This window comes from Ranitomeya variabilis, chromosome 2, assembly GCF_051348905.1.
Source record: "Ranitomeya variabilis isolate aRanVar5 chromosome 2, aRanVar5.hap1, whole genome shotgun sequence".
Lineage (NCBI taxonomy): Eukaryota > Metazoa > Chordata > Amphibia > Anura > Dendrobatidae > Ranitomeya > Ranitomeya variabilis.
The window spans coordinates 863,403,010-863,424,689 of record NC_135233.1 but is presented as its reverse complement, the minus strand read 5'-3'; the positions used below and the strand labels follow the sequence as shown (position 1 = coordinate 863,424,689).

Genomic DNA, 21,680 nt, shown 5'->3' with positions numbered 1-21,680 from the left:
TCCGTCTGACCCTGGTTTGGGATGCTGACAAAATTGATTTTTTGGATGTGACCATCCGTCGGGATAGGAGTGGTACATTACAGACGGATATTTTCCGTAAGGTAACAGCTACCAACACTCTTCTTCACACTACGTCGTGTCACCCATGCCACATGATTAGAGCTATCCCGGTAGGGCAATTCCTCCGTCTACGACGGATCTGTTCTGATGACCATGACTTTGAGGTTCGAGCAGGTGAGCTCTCAACACGATTTATCTCCAGGGGCTATAGCAGACGGATGGTAAAAAGAGCTTATCATCGTGCAAAGTATTCATCTCGCAATAATTTATTGTATAAAATTACAAACAATGAAGGTGAAGCAAATACTAAAGCCAGGTTTATTACATCGTATCATCCTCAGCATGCTAGTGTACAGTCTGCATTAGAGAGAGCTTGGCCCATCCTGCAGGCGGATCCTATCATTATGAAGTTTCTTCCTAGCAGCCCCTCTATTACCTTTCGTCGGGCAAGAAACCTGAGAGATAGATTAACCCAGAGTCATTATGTTGGCCAATCCATACCCACATTTCTTGACGCCATTCCGTCACGGGCTGGCTGTGCACGGTGTGGCAGATGCGTCGCATGCCCTAATATAGAACGGTGCTCTTCATTTTCTAATTCTGACGGTACTCAAAAATTCCAAATTAAGCATCGTATATCATGCACCACTAGGTATGTTATATACTATGCCACATGCCCATGTGGGCTGGTATATATTGGACTCACAACAAGACAATTAAAGGTGAGAGTACGTGAGCACGTTCTAGGGATAGAAGCGGTGGCTGCCAGCATGGACGTGGCCAGTCTGAAGACTTTGCCGCAACATTTTAGAGACCTTCATCAATGTGATGCTACAGGGTTGAGAGTGAGAGGGATTGACCAACTTAACATTAATATTAGAGGAGGAAATCTGTCCAAGCGCCTTGCTCAGTCTGAAGCAAGGTGGATTTGGACTTTGCATACAATTCAACCGTATGGGCTAAATGAAAATCTATCGTTTACCCATTTTTATGATCTCCTGCCTGATGTGTGTTCATTTGTGGTACTGACATTCTGTTTTTTATGTGTTTCTATTTTTGACTTAGTTTTTTATGTCTTGTTTTAGTTTTGGTAATATTACGTGTCTATCGGTGGAAGTTTGAACACTACATACACCAAATGAAACGCATTCAATACTGGATCTGCTCGGATACATCTACCATCTTGCCCTCTGGGATTTTGTGCGGCAATTTATTTATAGAGGCTATAGTACGGGGGTATATATTGTATGGGCTTTGTGTGGGTTAATGATGTCCTTTTGGGGCTTATATGTGAGTACATTTTTGTGCTATGGTTAATATAATGACAAATTTGTGCTATTATTTGTATGGGTTGGTGGGGTCCTTATAATATAATATACATCGCTACTGATGTTAAATATGTACTGTCTTGTTAAGATTCATGCCAATCAAAATAGATACTTTTGTACGAAGCTATTTGCATATATAGCATGTTGTCACTGTATTGTTTGTATTTTTTGTTTATTATATCTGTATGTCCATGTACATGTTTGTGCTATGGATAATATAATGACAAATTTGTGTTATCATTTGCATAGATTGGTGGGGTCCTTGTACTATAATATATACAGCTACTGATGTTAAATATATACTGCTCTGTTAGGATCCATGATATTGAAAAAAGATACTTTTGCACTAATCTATTTGCATATACAGCATGTTGTCTCTGTATGTTTTATTTTGCTTGTTATACTTGTATGTTTATCATGCCTTATACAGTATGTGCCGCCCATGTGAAGTACTGTAATATGCCACAGCCCTTCTTATTGTTTATATCAATATTTTCAGTTTTGCCCTTCTATGTGCCCATCAATATAATGGCCGCCGCTTATCTTCTGTTATGGGCTTGCGTGCCTCAGCCAGTGACATCGCACGGCCCTCCTCTCCTGATGGTCGTCCGGTCATGTGGGGCCCCACGTGTTCCGGACGTCAGCGGGTGGGGGAGGTGCCAGATGCGGTGTACGGTGTGTGGTAGTGCTGCGCGGAGGGGTATAAATGCTGGCCGAGCAGTGCATCCCTGTATGCCCCCTGAGGAAGGAGTGTGCTTACACTCCGAAACGCGCGTCGGGGATTAGACTCGTGGCCTCCTGCTCCTGTATCACGTAGGTATGTTTTATGCAACTATGTGCCGCGAATGTTACTAATGTCTACCTATATTGTTATTATGATTTTGTCATTACATCAGTATTAATATTAGCGGTGATGCAGGGGTGCGTGGCTGCTTGAGTCTTTTCAGCATGTCCGTACCTTGCAATGAGCACTTTTCATTCCCCACCTCGTGTCATTTACCTGCTGTTTGTATGGTGTTTTATGGTTATTTAATAAACTTTTCTATTTTTATGGGTCCTTGTTGACTGCTATTTGTGTGTTTTTTTGTACATGTATATCTTCAGTTTGGCCCTAATTGTGGTCCGTGCCTACACGTAGACTACATACTTATTACATTGGTATGATGGTATTTCATTTTTAGGTACTCTGTGTGTAGTATGCCTGCTATAATCAATTTTTCCTGTGATCTTAGCATAGGGAGAGGTTGCTGCAGCTTCATCAGAAGAAGGGATATAGTTAGGGAGGGAAGATTAACCCCCAAACCGCTTGTGCTGTAGCGATTTTCACTGTCCAACACCACCTTTTTTTTGCAGGGACAGTGGAGGCTATATTCTTGTGCATCAGCTCTGTAGCTTATTAGGTTGCTGTGCAAACCAACTGCTTTTTTAAAAGCAAAAATCCTGTTGCTCCATTCGGAACAGTTATCTTGTTTCTTTGTCCACACTTTTGTGTGCAGCAGTCCTTTTTATTGCTGCCACACTTGTCCTGAGATCATTGTAGGGAGATTGAAATTGTACTACAGTCCTTGCATTTTTTCATATATCTTCCAGCCACTTTCTGCCATGTACATTGTGTTGTTTTATACACTGGGCCTGAGTTTTGGTTCAGTCTCCAAAAAAAAAAGTGAGATTCAAATTCTCACAAAGTGGATATACTTCAGTCCTGTTAATTTGTCGCATATCAGCCAGCCACTTTCTGCCACTTACATTGTGTTGTGTTATACAGTGGGCCTGAGTTTTGGTTCAGTCTCCCAAAAAAAGGGAGATTTAAATTCTCAACAAGTTTATATACACCTTCTACCTTGTTTTACAGTACCATATAATGGTTGTTATTTTGGTTAGATTTTCCAAAAAATGAGGAAGTCTGGTGGAAGAGCCCATGGGTGGCGGTTGCCAGCTGGTACTGATGGTGGTGGTGGTGCATCTGGTGGGAGTGGCAAAAGCACAATAGCACCTAAGGCTGGAGGTGTTGAGCCAGCGTCATCATCTGGCTACACAAGGCCTCGAAGGCTCCCTTATCTGGGATTAGGTAAACAGCTTTTAAAGCCGGAGCAGCAGGAAAAAGTTTTGGCTTTCCTTGCTGACTCAGCCTCTAGCTCTTTCGCCTCCTCTTCAGAAAGTTCCAAATATAAAAGCAGCGAGTCGTCAGTGGTTGCTCCCGGTCAGGAACAAGACGTTCCCTTGTGTCCTTCACCCATTCCAAAAGTGAAGGATGCGTCAGGCGATACTACAAGTTACTCCATGGAGCTCTTTACACATACCGTGCCTGGGTTAGAAAGGGAAATTGTTAACTGCCCATTACAAGATGAATTGGACATGGAGTGCACTGATGCACAGCCACAGCTAGATTATTATGCTGTTCCATTGACTCAGATCACTACATTGACCTTGCAGTGTACTGAGCCAGAATCTGACCCTGATGAGACTATGGTGCCCAGTCCCGAACGCTATAGCACCTTACACGTTGACACAGAGGAAGGTGCACATGACATTGAAGAGGAGGTGATAGATGACCCAGTTGTTGACCCAGATTGGCAGCCATTGAGGGAAGAGGGTGCCGCTGCCAGTAGCTCATAAGCGGAGGAGGAGGAGGATGATGGGGATGAATATTTATGGGAGGAGGATGCTTCTCAGAGGGCAATAGAAACTGGTGGCATTGCAAGGTCAGGTACAGGGTTTTTGTGGGACACAAGTGATGTTGATTTGCAAGAAAGTGCTCCTCAACCCAGCACAAGCAGTGAATTGACACCTGGAACATTGGCCCACATGGCTGAGTATGCCTTGCGTATCCTAAAAAGGGACCCCCCGCATTATCAAAATGATGACCGATGACGATTACTGGTTGGCCTGCGTCCTGGATCCACGATATAAAGGAAAATTACAAAATATCATGCCACATGAGAACCTTGAGCAAATATTGGCTACCAAACAAGCAACTCTTGTAGACCATTTGGTTCAGGCATTCCCAGCACACAGCGGCGGTGATGGTTCTCACACGAGCCGTAGGGGGCAACATGGCAGAGGTGTTAGAGGTGCACAAATCTGAAGTGGCGTTGGACAGAGGGGTTTTATGACCAGGTTGTGGAGTGATTTCGCAATGACCGCTGACACGACAGGTACTGCTGCATCGATTCAAAGTGACAGGAGACAGCATTTGTCCAGCATGGTTACGAACTACTTTTCCTCCCTTATCGATGTTCTCCCTCACAGGTCATTCCTTTTTGATTACTGGGCATCTAAAATAGACACCTGGCCTGAATTGGCAGAATATGCATTACAGGAGCTTGCTTGCCCTGCTGCTAGTGTGCTATCAGAAAGAGTCTTCAGTGCTGCTGGTTCAATACTGACCAAAAAAAGGCCACGTCTGGCTACCCAAAATATTGATGATCTAACCTTCATTAAAATGAACCAATCATGGATTTCAAAATATTTTGCCCCACCTTCCCCTGCTGACACGTAGCTTGCCTGAAAAATGTCTTGCTTTTGGCCTCCTCTTACTGACTTCTCCAGTACCTCCATTTGCAGCTGCTGAATGGCCACCATAGGCCATTTTTATACCTCCCTAAATGGGCTGACTCCCCCCACAGGGCCGCGGTTACCACCTGGCGCAAGCACTCGTGCGAGTGCTGTTTGCCTGGACAGGTGGGTGGGCCCACTCTTGGGCGACGGCACTGGCACAGGGTCCCTCATAGTACAATGAAGTGTCTCTGACGGTGGTGGTGCACAACCAACGTCAGACACACCGACACACCTTTATAATATGAGGGGCCCTGTGCCAGTAGAGAGAGTGTTCCCCCCCAGCTCGAACAGTGCTCTTCCACTTGCAATACTTACCTCTCACTGCTCCACCAGTGTGTAGTCTGTGCTGTTAAATCCTTCAATGGCACTGCCAATACAAATTTGTTGAAATGATAGATGATAGTTAAAATATACAGGGGCCCTTGCCTCCATTTAGACCAGTTAATACTTTGCGTCTACTACCACTGTCTGCTACTCAGCAGAGAAGCCCACCCCTGGATCTAGCTATGCCACCTGTTTATTTATGAGCAATTTTTTGGCAGACATTTAGCCCACTTTATTATTTGGGCCTACTAACTGTATCTGCCGCTCATTACAGTTTTCCTCCACTGAACAAAGCAATGCCGCCTGTTTAGTCCTGTTACCACATTTGAACTGCATTTAGCCTACTTTATTATTTGGGCCTACTAACTGTGTCTGCCACTCATTACAGTTTTCCTCCACTGAACAAAGCAATGCCGCCTGTTTAGTCCTGTTACCACATTTGAACTGCATTTAACCTACTTTATTATTTGGACCTATATCTGTGTCTGCCACTCATTACAGTTTTCCTCCACTGAACAAAGCAATGCCACCTGTTTAGTCCTGTTAACACATTTGAACTGCATTTAGCCTACTTTTACAAATTAAATTTTACAGACAGGAGCACAGCTGCATTAGCAGAGCTCCTGGGTGTAAAATGATTTAACCCCTTCAGATGGATTTACAGCGTGGCACATGACTGATCGACGGAAGGTATGGAATATTGTTGTTTGTTTTGTTTAACTTTATTTCAGGTGACAAGGGTCTTCAGGTGGATTGAGAGTATAATAAAATATTAAAACACCCTGTGTCTTTATTTCATTAAAATTAATCTGGCTTAATGTCACCTTACAATAGCAAGGTGACATTAACCCTTCATTACCCCATATCCCACCGCTACAGGGGAGTGGGAAGAGAGAGGCTAAGTGCCAGAATAGGCGCATCTTCCAGATGAGCCTTTTCTGGGGTGGCTGGTGGCAAATGTTTTTAGCGAGGGGGGGGCAATAACCATTGTCCCTCTCTAGGCTATTAATATCTGCCCTCAGTCACTGGCTTTCCCAGTCTGGCGGAGAAAATTGCGTGGGAGCCCGCGCCAATTTTTTCCAGGATTTAACCCTTTAATTAAATAGCTAGAGCTTCAAAATTTTACACACAGACACTTGTTACATAAGTAAAGAGGAATATGTAATAAAAAAGGGATATGAGATGGTTTACTGTATGTAAACCATGTCTCATATCCTGTCGGGTTTGTGAAGGAGAAAGCAAATGCTGGCAATTGAATTACCGGCTTTTATGCTATCTTGCGCTGAATTAAATATAAATATATATGTGTATCACTGACATATATACTGTATATATATATATACAAATATACCTATTCTATGTGTACACATTTATTCTACCTATTCTATTCTGTCAGTGTGATTTTACTGTACACCGCACTGAATTGCCGGCTTTTCTAGAGAACACCGCTGCATATTTCTCGCAAGTGACACGCATGGTCCGTGTGTAATCCGTAATTTTCTCGCCCCCATAGACTTTCATTGGCGTATTTTTTGCGCAATACGCTGACAAAAGCAGCATGCTGCGATTTTCTACGCCCGTAACATGCCGTATATTACGGATGCGTAATATACGGCAGATAGGAGCTGCCCCTTAGAGAATCATTGGGCCGTGTGCAATGCGTATTTTCTGGACCTATTTTCTGCGCTCATGCGTCCTTAAAACTCGCTAGTGTGACGCCGGCCTAATTCAAGGTAATTAAAAATATGTAATTTGAAAGATGCATGGATCAGACTACGTCTGTTAGGGGTCGAGTTCCCGCCTCTGCACAGGGGGAATCTCAGGCCATCTCTGCTGCGGTCTCCCATTCGTCTCCTGCCGCAGTGGAGTCTGCTCAGCGGAGACGTCGGTCCCAGCGTCTCGCTCAGTCTGACTCTGTACAAAGGGTTACTGCTGCTTTTCCAGCTTCTGCCATTGAAGCCAGTTCTGGGCAGCAGCGAGCAGATGCTTTTGGGACTAAGTCCTGCTTTTCTCCTTCTGAGCATGCCCAGGGTAAGATCTCTCATTGGAGATCGAGGGTCACATGCTTGGATACTGCAGCAAAGCCCATTGGTTCTCCAGGAAGGTCCTGAAGGTGCTCAGGCTCTGTGGCAGCCTCTCATTGGTCCTTCTAGGAAGGTCTTGTACTTGCTGCAGCTATAAAAGGCTCGCATGGCCGCACGGCCATGCGCTAGTATCAATCCAAATACTGTATGTGCTTTGCGCCAGTGTGGTTATATATGAATGGATTCAGGGACCCAGCTGAAATAAGCCCCTAGAATACCGGCACCTCCGGTGAGGAGATTGTATGAATGTATTCAGGGACCCGGCTGAAATAAGCCCCTAGAATTCCGGCACCTCCGGTGAGGAGATTGCGTGTGTGCATAACCACTGACTGCTATCAGTTCAGCAGCAAGCTTGTGCTCCTGTGAGGCTAACAGGGCACAGTGCTTTCCTCTCACAGCTACTCTGTGAAGTAACAGAGCTAGTCTATACCGCCAAACAGTGCCATCATTCACTAGCAGCAGGTTCCTCCTGCACGGTGGACCCAGGGCTGCGAATGCACCATTTATAATAAACAGCTATATTTACTCGGTGCGTTCCGCTAGCAGTAACACAATACTAGCGCCAGGGTCTGGCTAGTAAATGGCGGATGATCAGCGTTTACAGCGGTATATCCAGCAGCTGGAGGGTAGGTTGGCGGCTCTTGAGCGCACAACCTCAGCTGTGGATGTTACCACAGTCGCTGTTCAGGCTGTAAGTGTAGCTGCAGCCAGTTTGTCCTCTGCCAACCCTGCTCCGACTTTATCCCGTCTCCCACTTCCAGACAAGTTTGCTGGTGACAGTAAGCTATGTCGGGGATTCGTGAGTCAGTGCTCCATACATCATGAGCTCCTGGCTGCACGTTTTCCTAGGGAATGGGTGAGTGTGGGATTTATTTTATCCTTTTTGTCGGGCAGGGCGTTGGAGTGGGCAACGCCGCTATGGGAGCGTAATGATCGTGTGGTGCAGAGTGCTCGTCTTTTCCAGGATGCTCTGAAACAGGTCTTTTTGGGACCTTGTGTCACCCACGATACCACGCTCCAATTGTTGGAACTAAAACAGGGTTCGTCCATGGTCAATCAGTTCGCCGTCCAATTCCGGACTCTGGTCTCAGAGCTGGAGTGGCCGGATAAAGTCCATATTCCAGTGTTCTGGAAAGGACTGGCAGACCATGTGAAGGATGCCTTGGCCACCAGGGAGATTCCCGCCACACTGGAGGAGCTAATTACTATATCTACCTGCATCGACCTCCGTTTTAACGAGCAGAGGTTAGAGCGGACCCAGTGTAGGCAGAGGTTTCGGCTGGCTCCCACCTTTGCCAGGCCTCTAGAATCTTCCGTTCAAGCGTCCGACTCCCATGAGGCCATGGAGGTTTCTCAAGCGGGACCTAACTCCTGGCCCGCTTGAGTACCCGTGGTTTGTAAAAATTGCCAACAACTGGGACATTATGCCAATAAATGTCCACGGCGGTCGGGAGAACGATAGCGTCTAGTAACCATTGGAGGAGGTTCACTAGACCATGCGGCATTTTCCTCCAAGTTGTCCTTTAAAGGGACAATAACGTTAGGCTCATCTTCTCTAACAGTCGAGCTTTGTGTGGACTCTGGAGCAGAGGGGAATTTCATGTCCTCTGCTTTTGCTCTGCGCCATGCAAAACCTCAGGTGATGCTCACTAAACCCGTGACTGAGTAGTAAATGGGTCGACACTTCCCACACAAATCACACACCAGACTGTCCCTTTCACGTTATCCATATCCCCTTCCCACCAGATTATTTCCCTTCTTGTCCTTCCCGAGGGAATGGACAAGATTCTGCTGGGAATACCCTGGCTCCGTTTCCACTCCCAACATATTGAGTGGACCTCTGGGAAGATACTGGGTTGGAGTGAATCATGTAAGGGCAGATGTGTGAGAGAGTGCGTTCAGGTTTCCACCACTGAGACACCCGCAGATCTTTATTCTCTTCCCAAATGCTATTGGTCCTATGCAGACTTCTTCTCCAAAAATGCTGCGGAGACCTTTCCGCCTCACCGTCCCTATGACTGTCCTATTGATCTCTTGCCTGGAGCAGAACCTCCTCGTGGACGTGTCTATCCCCTCTCTCTCCCAGAGACGGAGGCTGTGTCCCAATACATCCAGGAGAATTTGGCAAGAGGGTTCATTAGGAAGTCAGTGTTACCTGCAGGGGCTGGGTTCTTCTTTGTGCAGAAGAAGAATGCAGAGTTACGTCCTTGCATAGATTACAGGGGTCTTAACGCCATCACCGATAAGAATAAGTACCCGTTGCCCCTGATTTCAGAGCTCTTTGATAGGCTACGGAGAGCCAGGGTATTTACCAAATTAGATCTGCGGGGTGCTTATAACCTGATTTGCATCCGTGAGGGGGAAGAATGGAAGACGGCGTTTAATACCAGGGATGGGCACTATGAGTATCTTGTGATGCCCTTCGGGCTCTGTAATGCCCCAGACGTTTTCCAAGACTTTGTCAACGATATCTTCCGGGATATGCTCTCCACCTCCGTCATAGTCTATCTGGATGATATTCTCATCTTCTCTCCAGATATTGACTCCCACCGGAGAGATGTTGGCAGAGTCTTCGACCTCTTACGGGCAAATTCCCTGTATGCAAAGTTGGAGAAGTGTATGTTTGAGCAGGAGTCTTTACCTTTGCTGGGCTATATCATCTCCACCCAGGGATTGGCTATGGATCCTGCCAAACTACAGGCTGTGATGGACTGGCAAGAACCCCATTCTCTTAAAGCGGTGCAGCGCTTTATGGGTTCATTAATTACTATTGCCAGTTCATTCCCCACTTCTCAACTTTGCTAGCTCCCATGGTAGCCCTTACCAAGAAGGGAGCAAATCCCAAATTGTGGTCTGAAGAGGTCTCCAGGGCCTTCTCTTCTATTAAGTCTCATTTTGCTAGTGCTCCCATCCTACATCGTCCCAATGTTGATAAGCCGTTTATAATGGAGGTGGATGCCTCATCCGTTGGTGCAGGAGCAGTCCTCTTCCAAAAGGATGCTCAAGGTCGGAAGCATTCTTGATTCTTCTTCTCCAAGACCTTCACACCAGCGGAGAGGAATTATTCCATCGGGGACAGGGAGTTGCTAGCAATGAAGTTGGTTTTCTCGGAGTGGAGACATCTTTTGGAGGGGGCTCGATTTCCCTTTCAAGTCTTCACAGACCACAAAAATCTGGTATATTTGCAAACAGCCCAGCGTCTAAATTCTCGTCATGCCAGATGGTCCTTGTTCTTCTCCCGGTTCCACTTCACCCTCCATTATCTCGCTGGGGAGAAGAATATTCGTGCTGACACCCTCTCTTGCTCCATTGTGTCATCTGAGGAGGAGGAAGGGGAGCCTCACCTTATTGTCCCTTCTGAGAGCCTGAGAACCGTAGCTCCGGTTTCGCTAGAGTCTGTGCCTCTGGGCAAGACTTTTGTACCCATTCATTTGTGACCGGAGGTTCTCTCTTGGGCTCATTCGTCCAGGGTGGGTGGACACTTTGGGACAAAGAGGACATCTGAACTGCTGGCGAGGATGTACTGGTGGCCACATATGGTTCATGACATTGGAGATTATGTTCGGGCGTGTCTCCTGCGGCAAAAATAAGTCTCCTCGACAATGGCCAGCTGGGTTACTCTATCCCTTGTTGGTGGAAGACAGGCCCTGGGAGATGGTCGGGATGGACTTTGTGGTGGGTTTGCCCAAGTCTTGTGGCTGTACCATCATTTGGGTTATCACTGATCATTTTTCTAAAATGGTGCACTTGGTACCACTTCCATGGCTACCTTCTGCACGGGCCTTGGCAGCGTTGTTTATAAAACACATTTTCCGCCTACACAGTATGCCAGACAAAATTGTTAGTGACCGGGGTCCCCAGTTTGCATCTCGGTTCTGGAGAGAGCTTTGTCGTCTTCTCAGCATTGAGTTGAATCTCTCTTCCGCATATCATCTTGAGACGAATGGGTTGGTAGAGAGGGCCAACCAGACCTTGGTGACATATCTGCGACATTTTGTCTCAGCCAGGCAGGATGACTGGGCATCCTTGCTACCGTGGGCGGAGTTTGCGCTGAACAACGCTGTAGCCGACTCCACTTGACAAACCCCATTCCTCCTTAACTATGGTCAGCATCCACGGGTACCTGTGCCTATGCCTGTGTCTTCCGCTGACTCCAGAGTGGCAGACTGGGCTGTGGAGGCACGGGATATTTGGGACCACACTCAGGATGCCATTTGGGCCTCGAAGGAGAGAATGAGGTCCTCCGCCGATGCACATTGGCGCCCCGCTCCGACCTTTGCTCCTGGCGACTTGGTGTGGCTCTCCGCCCGTAACATCAGGCTGCGAGTTGAGTCCACTAAGTTTGCACCTCGCTACTTGGACCCTTTCAAGGTCCTCGAACAGGTTAACCCTGTGGTCTACCGTTTAGCCCTTCCGCCACGCCTGGGTATCACCGACACCTTTCATGTGTCCCTCTTGAAACCCGTATACATGTCCCAGTTTTCCGAGTCATCTGCCAGGACATCGGGTTTGTCTACGTATGATTACGATGTGAACACTATTTTGGGGTACAAGGTGGTACGTGGGAAAAAATTTTATTTGGTGGACTGGAAGGGTTATGGTCCTGAGAGCCTGCTGAGCACATTGAGGCTCCGCAGCTCATTGCTGTCTTCGAGCGTAGCGAGGTCCAGGGAGGGGGGGCCCTGGGGGGGTAATGTTAGGGGTCAAGTTCCCGCCTCTGCACAGGGGGAATCTCGGGCCATCTCCGCTACGGTCTCCCATTCGTCTCCTGCCACAATGGAGTCTGCTCAGCAGAGACGTCGGTCCCAGCGTCTCGCTCAGTCTGACTCTGTACAAAGGGATACTGCTGCTTTTCCAGCTTCTGCCATTGAAGCCCGTGCTGGGCAGTGGTGAGCAGACACTTTTGGGACTAAGTCCTGCTTTATTCCTTCTGAGCATGCCCAGGGTAAGATCTCTCATTGGAGATCGAGGGTCACATGCTTGGATACTGCAGCAAAACCCATTGGTTCTCCAGGAAGGTCCTGAAGGTGCTCAGGCTCTGTGGCAGCCTCTCATTGGTCCTTCTAGGAAGGTCTTGTACTTGCTGCAGCTATAAAAGGCTTGCATGGCCGCACGGCCATGGGCTAGTATCAATCCAAATATGTGCTTTGCGCCAGTGTGGTTATGTATGAATGGATTCAGGGACCCGGCTGAAATAAGCCCCTAGAATACCGGCACTTCCGGTGAGGAGATTGTATGTATGTATTCAGGGACCCGGCTGAAATAATCCCCTAGAATTCCGGCACCTCCGGTCAGGAGATTGCATGTGTGCATAACCACTGACTGCTATCAGTTCGGCAGCAAGCTTGTGCTCCTGTGAGGCTAACAGGGCACAGTGCTTTCCTCTCACAGCTATTCTGTGAAGTAACAGAGCTAGTCTATACCGCCAAAGAGTGCCACCATTCACTAGCAGCAGGTTCCTCCTGCACGGTGGACCCAGGGCTGCGAACGCCCCATTTATAATAAACAGCTATATTTACTCGATGCGTTCCGCTAGCCGTAACAACGTCTGATCAGACTCCTGCATCTGAATATATGCTATCCAGATAGGTCTACTGATTTGGATGTGACTTGTGGTGCCACTCATTGGTCTGCTTGCATATGGGGGTGATTTTACTGCCTGATATGTGCTATATATTTATTATACACTTTTCTTCCCCCTTTTCCCTTCTATGACACTTTCTTTATTTTGTGTTTACGCATACGTGCTGGAGGCTTAGACCTGAATACATCATACTTATTGTGCCGACAGCATGTACATGTATGCAACAGGACATGTTAAGTCTAGTTGGGCTGTTATTTTTGTATTATTAAGGTCTGACTAAAAATTGTGTTATTGTGGCCTAGGTTGTGATAGGGATTATGCAAGTTCATTTGAATTTGCTGTAGTCATATTTATGATTACACGGCTAGTAGGACTATGAGTACTCTGCTCTATATTATGGATCACATTGTGTAGTCCATGTTTTGGACTTATTTTAAGTGTTTTTAAACAAACGTTTGTTGTTCGCTAATAAAAATTTTCAATTTTTTGGTGATCCGTGGCTCTTTACATATACTGTACTTTCTTGTTTTTCTGCCATGTCCTAATTGATATGCAATAGGTGATCCCAGCTCCAGTTATTTATTTGATGGTGCCCGCTTACATTTGTTTATACTCATCCAGGGAGAACGCTTGTCTACTGTATACCGTCTAGCTGCTAAGCAGGTGTAATCAACTCTCTGTTATGACTTATGGGTCAATACCACACAGTATTTTACCTTCCAGCAGTTTTCTGGGAGTTACCAGTTATTGTTTCGAATACATAGTACATGTCCACTGCTGTTTGTATGCTATTATCCTGTTCCTGACCCGGCCAGATCCTGACCTCGTTTACTCCATAATCTCTCCTGACTTTGACCCCGGCTGTTCTGACTTTGCTTTTTACTGACTTCACGTATCTAACTCTGACTATTCTTTTGACTACAATTGTGTCTCCTGATGCCGTCTCTGGTTCTGTCCCTCCAGTTACTAACCTTGGCTAGTTTTACGACTTTTGCCTCAGGCTTGTTCCTGGGACCTGATAGATGAACTGAGTATAATCAAGCTAGAGTTTGACTTTTTGTGCCGAAAACTTGAAACAGACTTTTTAAATGTGATGAAAATATGTCACGGGTCGTGAAGCTGTTAGACACAGAAGTCTGTGATCGTTCACTAACATTAGCATATATCTCAGTTTTCCATCAGAGGTATAAATTGGGAAATTCAGCCAGCATAAATGTCAAAGAGAAGGTCAGGTGTGTATGCAAGGATTAATGGTGTCGATGTTCGACAAGTCTATTGTACTGGCTTTTCTCTAGCTTTGGCTGCAAAAAAATTTCATTATCAAATCAATGACATGAACAAACATTTGTGGTTTAGATCAATGCATGAGTTAGAATTCAGCCTTTTATTAAGAAGCCATTAAAAATAGATTACAGTGCAGCGATTCAAATAAACCTGCTTCATACGCGATGTGAATTCTTACTCATGGTGTTATGACAGTGAAACAAGCGCTACAACATTATTAGGATTTCTAGAAGCTTAGGAGGACCTCCTGTAGCGAAGATATCCGTTCCATACGTCATCAACTATCAATTGTGAGACATAGATATGTTCACATGTTACCAACTTGGCAGCACTAAGAGACACAAATGTTTGTTCTTGTCATTAACTTAGAAACAATGCTATGATAAGGTATAGGGCTCTCCACTTACGTTATGTTGAAGTGTCACTTACAGCACCACGCTGTATATGTATGGATTGGGAATAAAGCACACAAAGGAGTTGTGCCTGTGCTATTTGTGGAGAGAGCCAATAGTTACTTAAAGCTAGTCTCCTACTGCAACAGCCAGGATTGCAAATATGTGTCTGAATAGTCTGTCACGGCACTACTATTACAAAAGAGGTATCTGGTGCTCAGAGAAGGGATGCCAACCCCTATCAATAATATAAGAAAAAAAGTCCGGCACTCAGAATATCATGCAATAATATTTATTTATTTGATGCTCCAAAGAGTCAATTAGTGACGTTTCGGTCTATTTGACCTTCATCAGACTACAACAAAAAAAGGGGAAACAAGGAACATATAAAAATAATAAATCCAAAATTCATACATATATACAGCAAATCCATCAGGCCCCATACACACGTTCAGGAATTGATGCAGAAAATTCCTATGAAAATCCGGACATTTCTGCCGGATTTCCGCATAAAAACCGCATGCGTTTTTTAGCACGTTTTTTGCGCGGTTTTGATGCGGTTTTGACGCGGTTTTGACGCGTTTTTGATGCCATTTTTCCCGAACATTTCCCAATGCATTAGACAGTGGGGAAACTGCGAAAAAAACGCAAAATTAATGAGCATGTCCGTTTTTTTTCCGCAATGCATTTTTCATGCGGAAAAACGCACATCATGTGCACAGAAATTGCGGATTTCATTAAAAATGATAGGATGCTTAATGTATGCAGATTATTTGCGGTTTTATAGCGTTTTTATAGCGCAAAAACTCTAAAAAACCGCAAATAATCTGCAACGTGTGAACATAGCCTCAAACTTGGAACAGACATAATGACTTTCATTATACATACAATGTTAGACAAAAAATCATAACAGCGAAGTGTATATGAATACAAGTCATAATCGCAAAAAATAATCCCATGAGGTCCAATCATTATGCAAAATTATAACTATTATAACTATTAATACTGCTTAGTCACAGGCCCACTCGGAATATAATTATATGTAAGAAGATGGATTTCAACCATCAATAAATGTAACAGATTCAATATCATACCCTCTATCGTACATCTTGAGAGGTAAATAAAGTAAAAGAAATGTCATAATTTTTGAGTGTGGCATCTCCCATATTATATATATATAACTCCATGGTCCTTATAATAGGCAAAAGTTATACTAAGTTGAGAAGTAAAACAAGGGGCTTACCACAAAATGCAGTGTAAGAAAAAGACCGACGGAAGGAACTTGTGACTCCAACAGGAGTTCTACAAAACGAAAGTGAAAGTACAATGAAATAAAAACAAAAAGAGATAGTCCAAAACAGCAGAGGAACGAAATGTGAGTTAAAGTGAAGATCCCAATAGTCCATATGCAGGAGAGGCTTACCGCTAACAGGAGAAGTGGTACCGAGATTGTTCACCGCACAGGCGGTGTGTGGAATGTCTGCATGGCACGCTGACATCGCGTCCATGTTGAAATAGCCCTAGACCCGGAAGTGACATCAGTGAGCAGTGACTGGAACGCTAGTGAAACGCAGCCATAAACAACAGCGCTACCAGAAATGCGTCACCCTAGTGTCTAAGGGTCCGAATTCCTATGTGGAACGCTATAATGGAACGCAAAAGTAGGCGGTGCATCCCCCTGAAGCAAAAAGGAAGTCCCGTATCCATGGTGAAACCGATTATTCAACGCTGGACCGTGTAGATAAGGTAAGTATTGTGTAAAATAAAGAATCAATTGGCTACCTAAGGAAAAAGAGAAACAGAAACAAAAGACATGGTTAGAACAAGAATGGATAAGCTAGTAAACCACTATATGGTAGAACTCGAGATGGCACATGCCTATATTTAAGAAAATAAGGTAAAGACCGTATTCTTCATATACTATTCCAAGATGGGCTATGACCAAACGAAAAACAAATAAAACAGATGCCGTATAGTATCTCACAAAAGTTTGAACACTAAGAAACGGACCCCAACAATATAAACTTCCTTAGGTAGCCAATTGATTCTTTATTTTACACATTACTTACCTTATCTACACGGTCCAGCGTTGAATAATCGGTTTCACCATGGATACGGGACTTCCTTTTTGCTTCAGGGGGATGCACCGCCTACTTTTGCATTCCATTATAGCGTTCCACATAGGAATTCGGACCCTTAGACACTAGGGTGACGCATTTCCGGTAGCGCCGTTGTTTATGGCTGCGTTTCACTAGCGTTCCAGTCACTGCTCACTGATGTCACTTCCGGGTCTAGGGCTATTTCAGCATGGACGCGATGTCAGCGTGCCATGCAGACATTCCACACACCGCCTGTGCGGTGAACAATCTTGGGACCACTTCTCCTGTTAGCGGTAAGCCTCTCCTGCATACGGACTATTGGGATCTTCAATTTAACTCACATTTCGTTCCTCTGCTGTTTTGGACTATCTCTTTTTGTTTTTATTTCATTGTACTTTCACTTTCGTTTTGTAGAACTCCTGTTGGAGTCACAAGTTCCTTCCGTCGGTCTTTTTCTTACACTGCATTTTGTGGTAAGCCCCTTGTTTTACTTCTCAACTTAGTATAACTTTTGCCTATTATAAGGACCATGGAATTATCTATATAATATGGGAGATGCCACACTCAAAAATTATGACATTTCTTTTACTTTATTTACCTCTCAAGATGTACGATAGAGGGTATGATATTGAATCTGTTACATTTATTGATGGTTGAAATCCATCTTCTTACATATAATTATATTCCGAGTGGGCCTGTGACTAAGCAGTATTAATAGTTATAATAGTTATAATTTTGCATAATGATTGGACCTCATGGGATTATTTTTTGCGATTATGACTTGTATTCATATACACATCGCTGTTATGATTTTTTGTCTAACCTTGTATGTATAATGAAAGTCATTATGTCTGTTCCAAGTTTGATGGATTTGCTGTATATATGTATGAATTTTGGATTTATTATTTTTCTATGTTCCTTGTTTCCCCTTTTTTTGTTGTAGTCTGATGAAGGTCAAATAGACCGAAACGTCACTAATTGACTCTTTGGAGCATCAAATAAATAAATATTATTGCATGATATTCTGAGTGCCGGACTTTTTTTCTTATATGCAAATATGTGTGATCCTGACAGTAGGGGGATGCTATTACACATACATCTTTATGGGATCTAGAATGGTACATAGGCCAGTACAAAGTACATCTACCAGGATGATGAAGAAGAAATGAGGATGAACATTTCAGCAAGACAATGATTCCAAACACAAGAAAAAAAGCTGCAAAATGGCACAGCCAATCACCTGACCTGAATCCAAGAGAAAATTTATATAAGGAACCAAAGCTCAGAGTCCATAGAAGGAGCCCATAGAACCTTCAGGATTTCAAGAGTCTTTGTGTGTAAGAATTGGACAAAATCAAACCTGAGCAATGCATGCAACTAGTTTCTCCATACAGCTTCAAAGTCCAAAAGAGTCCGAGGCACCAGAAAAAAAAAATTGGGAAAAAAAAATAACTTTTATTATTTTTTAAAAGCATATGTCAGTGGTTACAAATGAGGAGGATGAATCAAGCAACATTTTGGCCATGATCGGTCTTTTTCAAGACAAACAAATATTACACATTTACAAAACGTCAGCCATAACCTGCAGCTGGTCAGAGATGAGCGAATATTTCAATGTTCGGTTCGGATTACGATCGCCGAATTTGCAATATTCGTATATTAATTCGCACAACACCTTATAATGGCCCCAAATGCTGCCAAAATACGTCAAATGAGGGACCGACACCAGGAAAGGGGCCTCAATTCACCTGCACAAATTTTAGAATGGCAGTCAGCCCAGCATGAGGTATCGGGGTCTGGGGCAGAAAAAAACACATGTTCCAGCTTCTTAGAAATAAAATTGCAGATTTATTGAAAAATTCTTAAAAAGTGCATGCTCCACGGATCTCACAATAGCCCCGGGAGGAAAGCGACGCGTTTCGACTGCAACCGCAGTCTTTATCCAGCTTGGATAAATGTGTTTTTTTCTGCTGTGAATCCATTGCCTTTCAAGACGGAGTTCCGTGCTTCCAACAACCGGTGAGCTGGCTTGTCCACTTTTTTCTTCTTATATCGGGGTCTGGGACAGCATTTACAGCTTTCAATTGATTGCCACAGTAAGACGAGGTGGGTGAGGAATCGGTGTAGGCCTCCTTTGCTGGGAGCCCTGATACCACATGCAACACCTCTACCTGCTTTCATGTCGAGCTACACTCAGGTGGCACAAATATCTGTTTTATAGACTACCATTGTCAGAAAAACTTAATGATAGTAACACGGGTGAGTCCAAGGAAGTGAAGGCCTGGCGGTCACGGAGGCTTACTGCTACGGGCAACACACATGAAGGAGACCCAACCAGGAGTGTTCACATTTCCTAAAATTATTGGCAGACAACACCAAATAGGCATCAATTTCACCACAGTAGAAATAGTATAATAGGGACCGACAAGTCTTCCACTATGCCCAATCCAGCAGATGGACACCCAACCTGGAGTGTACTGTTCACATTTCCAAAAATTATTGGCAGACAATAACAAAGTGGAATCAGTCTCACCACAGTAGAAATAGTATAATAGGGACCAAAAGGTCTTCCACTACAACAAATCCTGCAGTTGGACACCCAAGCAGGAGTGTTCATATTTCCAAAAATTATTGGCAGACACCACCAAAGTGGTATTAATTTCACCACAGTAGAAATAGTATAATAGGGACTGACAGGTCTTCCACTACACCCAAGCCACCAGATGGACACCCAACCAGGAGTGTTCACATTTAAACAAATGAGGGCCTTACACCACAGAAGTGGCATACATTTCACGGGAGTAGAAATAGTATAATTGGGACTGACAGGTCTTCCACTACACCCAATCCAGCATATGGACCCCCAATCAGGAGTGTTCACATTTCCAAAAATTAGTGGCAGGCGATACCAAAGTGGCATCAATTTCACCACAGTAGAAATAGTATAATAGGGACCAAGAGGACCTCCACTACGCCGAATACAGCAGATGGACATCCAACCATGAGTGTTCACATTTAAACAAGTGAGGGCCTCACACCACAGAAGTGGCTTAAATTTCACAAGAGTAGAAAAAGTATAATTGGGACCGACATGTCTTCCACTACAGCCAACACAGCAGATGTACACCAATCATGGCTGTTCACATTTCCACCAATATGTGTTAACATCAGCAGCAGCAGCCACAGCAGGCACATAAGCTGCACTAAAGATATCACAGAGTGCAATTATGTGACGTTAATGCAGTACACTAAAACATGTAATATCACCTAGTCTGTACAGTCTGCAATTGGGGTGCAAATGCCCTTGGAGATCTATGACTTGCTCATCTTGATGAAAGTTAGGCGGTCTAAACTTTCAGGTGACAGCTGGCTGCGCTTATTTGTCAGGATAACACCAGCAGCACTGAAGACACGTTCTGAGAGAACGCTGGCTGCCGGGCATGATAGAACTTCCAGGGCGTGTGAGGCAGCTCAGGCCACTCGTCCATTTTGGAAGACCAAAATGTGAAAGGTTACAGTCCCTCCCTGATGGTATTGATATTCAGTTCTAGAAACTCCTGCACCATCCTCTCCATTCGCTCACCACGTGTAAGACTTGAACTCTATTGTGTTGGAGCATGAGCTGGTGTAAAAAAAGGCGTCAAAGGTCTCAGAGAAATTGCTTCTTCCACTTACACTACTGCTGCTGCCAATGTTTTGGCATTGGCGAATTGGTGTGCCGGAGGTTGGAAGTCTAGAATGCGATGCGAACTGTGTGCTTCACTGCTGTTTTGGGGAAAAGCTCTCTTAAGATTGTGTAAAGGCGTGCTTTGATACTCCAGCATTCGCGGGTCCCTTTTCAGGGTGGGAAGTATCTGGCAAAATTTGGTTTTACAGCATGGATCTAACAGAGTGGAAACCCAGTAGTTAGCACTATTCCTAATCATAAGTATATGGGGATCATGTTGCAGATAGTGCAGCAAGAAGGCACTCATATTTCGGTCTCTACCATGAGGTCCAAGCCCATGCTGTGTTGGTGGCTGGGTAACCATGATACTTGTTTCCTCCATAACCTCCTGCCAACCACCAAAAACAGAGAGGGGAGGATTATCCTCTTCATATGAGAGTTGCTTGCCCATTGCCTCTTCCTCCTCCATTTTTCATCAGATCTTCCACCTTCACTAACAGTTTGTCTGTTATCATCAGCCTCCCTCGATCACAGTAATCCATCCTCCCTTGGCACCCGCCTGTGTGATGACAGTCTGGAACTTAAAGACAATGTTATCCCTTCTACATCCTCCTCTGCTTCCTCCTCTTTCTCTGGGACCATCACCTCCTCCCACAGGCTATTTAAAGCATGCTTCAACACATAGATGGCCGCAATAGTAATGTTGATGATGACGTCGTCAGCGCTAAACATCTTAGTAGCCATTTTGAAACTATGTAGAAGGGTGCAGAGGTCCTTAATCTGTGCCTACTCTGTAAATGAGAGATGCGCAACATTCACACTGCGTTGGCCCAGGCGACATGACATACTGCGTCATACTGGCTCATTGCTGCTGCCACAGTCGCTGCAACATGTGCAGGGTGGAATTCCACCATGTAAGCACATCACATATCAGCCTGTTGACTGGCATGGACAAAGATCTCTGTATCGATGCAAGTCGATGATCTGAGGGGAGCAAAAAAGTGGAAATGAGCACACAGCTTATGTGCTTTCTGGAACAGCTCACCCATGCCAGGATAGTGGTGGAGAAACTGCTATACCACCAGTTTGAGGACATGAGCCATGCAAGGCACGTGTTTGAGCTTGCCTCGCCGAAGGGCTGCCACCAGGCTTTCACTGTTATTGGACACGGCCTTCCCTGGAAGCAGGTTTAGCGGAGACAGCCATTGATTAAACTCAGCCTGGAGAGCTGTCCACAACTCTTCAGCTGTATGACTGCAATCTCCAAAGCATATCAATTTTAACACTGCCTGAGTGCGGT

The 21,680-nt window shown here is 44.8% G+C and overlaps 1 protein-coding gene across 1 annotated transcript in view; it reads right to left on the bottom strand.

Annotated features, from left to right (window-relative positions):
• The window catches only part of CLDN16 (claudin 16), a 457,823-nt gene extending 441,946 nt beyond the window's left edge, over nucleotides 1-15,877 (bottom strand). The window contains exon 1 of the mRNA XM_077290299.1: nucleotides 15,858-15,877. The gene's annotated coding sequence lies outside the window, so the exon portion shown is untranslated. The remainder of the gene's footprint in view (nucleotides 1-15,857) is intronic.
• Nucleotides 15,878-21,680: the final 5,803 nt, after the last annotated feature.